The following is a 4,813-nucleotide window of genomic DNA, read 5'->3' on the forward strand; positions in this document are numbered from 1 at the left end:
GTGCTACGTAGAATATACCACACTTATTATGGAAAACTCTGCTCAGTCCAATGCACTCTGTACCCACACCAGGATACGACTCAGTCAATAAGGATAGCACACAGCCAGGAGATCCCCAGCCAGTATATTACTGAGGTGCTGGACTGTTTACACAGTGTCATCAGCCAATCGGCTGTAGCACACAAAATCCTGGACTGGAGTACAGCTAGCTCTGTAATGGAGTCCCACTTTTACTATTGAAGGTAATACTGGGCATGCTCCTACACTTAGAAAATTATAGCCCATGTCTAAACTCACGTCTGACTATACAACTGTGTTGTCCATATATGTCTTTGCATACGACAGCTATGTACAACTTAACTGTCTCTCCCCACCCCAATCAGACAGGTTTACCCTCATCTATCTGTAGGTGGCACATATGTGATATATCTGCATCTGCTGAGAGTGATAGACATACATATATATATAGGTAACATATACAAATATATCAACTATAGATAGGCAGAGACAGGGGGAATGAGAGAGAGATAGATAGAGAGAGAGAGAGAGAGAGAGAAAGGAGACATAGAGAGAGACACCCTGAAAGGCATAGAGTAATGTCCTGATGCAACCATTTGCACACCAATTGTAACCAATGGTACATGCCATTATGAAGGTGAGCTCTATTGTGTAATAGCAATGAGGTAGGGGTTGTAATCTCACATCACCTGCCTTGTGTGTCTGTGTGTGTGTGTGTGTGCGTGTGTGTGTGTGTGTGTGTGTGTGTGTGTGTGTGTGTGTGTGTGTGTGTGTGTGTGTGTGTGTGTGTGTATTTCTAAGTTAAATTATTTTGAGGCCTTTTGCACCCAGTAAACTTCCCATTGCCCTGTGTAACAAGGCCTGCTGATGTCATTCACCTTAGAAGCACCTTTGAACACCCTTCAGGCAAATAAGCTCCATGGCGCATGCAATAATTAGGTAGCACTATAGTACATACAACTGGGTAGATAGGGGTTTGAATGTCAATACAGCCAACTATAGTACTATATATGTGTATAAAGGCCTGTTGATGTCATCCACCTTAGATGCACCATTTGAAACTCTACAGGCTATACCACTTATCTGTACAGATGTATGCAGAATGTCCAGATGTTTGCAACATATATGTGGTCCATATCTCATAACAATGGGGTTTTCTGTCAAATCATTGGCAGATCTATGGGAGTTGATGTCACAAATAGTGACAGACATGTCAGCTTCAGACATCATACCCTTCTGAAACTTCATGCTGATGTGAAACCTGTTACCCTGTCACTTGTCCAGGTTTGTAAAAGCAATATGTGAGAAGTGTCCCTATTTTTTTTTGGGGGGGAGGGTTATCTAACCATTCCTGAAGGCATTCCCAATATTAATTGCTGTAAGTGGTTGTGAGTTATGTCCCTGGCATATAACCTCCATGGCAATATGTATGTAACACTATAGTACATACAAGTAGATAGGTAGGTGTTCTAATCTGACTATTGCCAACTGTGTAAGTGTATGTGTTTCTGTATACATATCCCCTGTGGCTGTCTTACCTGTGTGTATGTGATGGTTATACCATTTTGTGTGCCTGTTCCAGCCTGTTAACTCCCCCATTGCCAAACTACTCAGGACCCCTACAGATGCCATCTATCTTAGAAGCACAGTTACACATTTCCTAATGCAAAGACACTGTGGCGCGTGCAATAGTCATATCGCTCTGTATTGTACATAAGATAGGTAGATGTCCTAATCTGAAAAGTGGCAACTCTGTGTGCATGTGTGTTACAATGCATGTCCCCATGCAGCAGTGTGAGCGTGTTTGAGATGGATCTACCATGTTAAGGGCCTGTTAAGCCCCACTAGCAATCCTAACAGCACCTGCAAATGACACTCACCTGAATAGTAGTGGCAGACTTTGCAAAACTATAGTAGCTCTGTGGTGCTTTTGGTATGTATATAGCATTATCGTATGTAAAACTAGGCAGGTAGAGGTTCTACTGTCAACAAGGGCAGGTCATGAGTGGGTGTGTATGCATGTATATCCCCTTGCAGCAGTCTGTGTTACGGCCACCAGCATACCACTCAATCCCTCACAGAAAGACATCTGGTTAAAGCCATACAGAAAAGTGGAGCAAAGGCCAAACATTGAGCACAACCTTCACATATTGCTGTGACATGCATGAAAAGTAGATACCAGAAAAGGTTGTGCATTTGAATGCATTTTCCAAAGGGTATGAGTTGTGATATGACAATATCCTTCCTTAATCTCTAATGTTAGTCTTTCATGATTTTCTACTAATTTGCCAGAAAAACCACAATGTTACGACAAACGGAAATAAATTATATGACAAACAGCAGGACATTCTGCAGAAATATGTAGAGGTGAGAGTTATGGCCACCATCTGTACCACCCTGAAAGTTGCAGTCCATGTTTGGCAAGGTGTGACCTGTGACAACAACTCAAACAATACAGAGGTCCCCAGAGTGTAGGACAACAAACATTTCATAAAGCTGTCTACTAATTGCATAGAGCAGTTATTACACATCAGAAGCACCTTACTGTCATGACAAATAACATAAGGTAAGGTAATGTCACACAAAGAAACTGTCATATTAGCCAACCAAAGGACATCCTGTGTGTTGCACTTGCCATGGGTATGGTATGTCCTGCTGTCACATTACTACATGATGTGTCCCACAGTCCACATTTGATAAGGTGCAACCACAATCTGTGTTGCCTATGTGCATGCAATATGTAGACATGTGAAGGCCCTGTGACTACCTGCTACCCCAATGACCCACATGTATCTAGACATGAATACTAACTGCCACCACACACATATGTAGGTACCACCTAAGGCTGTGTCAACTGTAAGTAGTGTGCAGTCTGTCATTGAGCCACAAACTGCTGTTAACACACTGCAATGGGACATACAGTGGGTATGGAATGGTGTCAAGGTCCTGGACTCAAGCTGAATGCAGACAAGTGTCAGCATACCATATGCTAAGGACGTGGCCCCACTATTTCCCACATCAGCAGCAACCCCATAATCACACACACTGCAATGACAGACCTGAATAGTCATCATGCTAACAATGTTGCAGTCAGGCAACAAGTAGTGGCAGTGGTCAGAAAAGGCTTGCATGTGGTTTACCACATAGGTAAAGGGACTGCATCCAGACAAAAGGTGGATATTACCTCTGAATAGTCCTCAGTCAGTGCAACAATACACTAGCACCATGGCCGGTCTACTATGCACCTATGCAGACATCTGCAGAAACTGTAAAGGCTATGTTAATGCACACAAAGGCCATCTATGGCCCTCACCACCTGTTCCACGCAGACAGCTTCTAATCAGTACTGCCCCAGTGGTTATTGGTCAGGTTTTCCACAGGTGTCTGTGGCATGCCTAGATGGCAACTTTGTGATCATCCCTTCAACAGCTGCCCCATATATGAGAGTATAACTCTGTGTGCATTACTGGCATGACAGACCTGAATCACATATGACACAGCACAAAAAGCTGATGGAGAGACAGGTTTGTCAACCAGAGCCTGTACTGTCTCATGAATGCACTCCTCAAACATGCCAAACATAGTACCATGGAGACCCTCATCAACTGCTTCAAGGTTGAGTGGATGGGAAAAAAACAAACATCTGTCCCAGGAGTCCAACCTGTGTCCATAAATACCATGCCCAGCAGGTGCTGATCAATGATTGTGTTGGGTGTGAAGTAAGAGACCCAACTCCAGTACTCTAGTAACCTCCTCTGTAACTATGAACCTGTGATCCTAAGCAACATCCGGATGACATGTATCAGGACTAGCTTGCTGTTTCAAGAGGTATACATGCATGGTTATGCTGTCTGCCCCCATTGCCCCTCACACATTGTTCCATGCATACCTTGGCAATGAAAAGGTGTCTGTGTTGCCACCCTGCCATCTTGAGCTTCTTTAATGGCAGCAGCTCACCATGACTTATACACACAGACATCTGGAACAGAAACAGAATACGATCTGTGAGACAACAGTCAGTCAGCAGTAGTAACAGCAATAAAGCATCATGGCACAAAGGTATATATACTTTGATGTGTATGCATGACAATTGGCAGCAGACAACACCTTACATGGCATAACACTACTACACTACAAAATACCATTACCTGTACTAGATTCACCCTGTGCATCAGACACATATTAGCATGACCCTGCATCGATGGTATGGATAACAGGGATGTGGCACAGGTTTCATCACATGCACAGGGTGTGGTGTGGGGTTGCCAAAGGCCTAGGCTGTAACATACAGTTGATGTCATGTGTGTGTGTGTGTGTGTGTGTGTGTGTGTGTGTGTGTGTGTGTGTGTGTGTGTCTAGAGGGGTGCTGGTCACCTGGGCCATGGAGAGGAGCTGTGTGTGTCTGTCAATGACCTGCATGTGACATAGAAGTGTGAGTGTGTGCATGCACATAGTCAAGCCATGTGTTAGCCCTACACAAGGGTATGTTGGACAGCTGTGTAATGTACATGGCAGAATGTACAGTTCGCCATCTCCGGCCATGAACATGGGAAATGGTTCTGCCAGGAGTGGCACTGGCACCACCATGCCCAAGGCCAGATGCGGTACAACTTCCTGATGGTGACGGGTGTCTACTGGCTCTGTGTCCCTCACAAAACTGCCCAGAACCATGTGTCCATGGCCTGCCACATTGTGGTGTGGACAGGACCCTCCCTTTGTTAGTGCTGGTAGTACTGCCACTACAGGAGTGTGAGTGTGCATGGCCATGTGGGCTCTCAGCTGATGTTGTTGCTGA

The sequence above is a fragment of the Protopterus annectens genome, chromosome 1.part0 (genome assembly GCF_019279795.1).
Source record: "Protopterus annectens isolate FY-2018-M chromosome 1.part0, PAN1.0, whole genome shotgun sequence".
Lineage (NCBI taxonomy): Eukaryota > Metazoa > Chordata > Ceratodontiformes > Protopteridae > Protopterus > Protopterus annectens.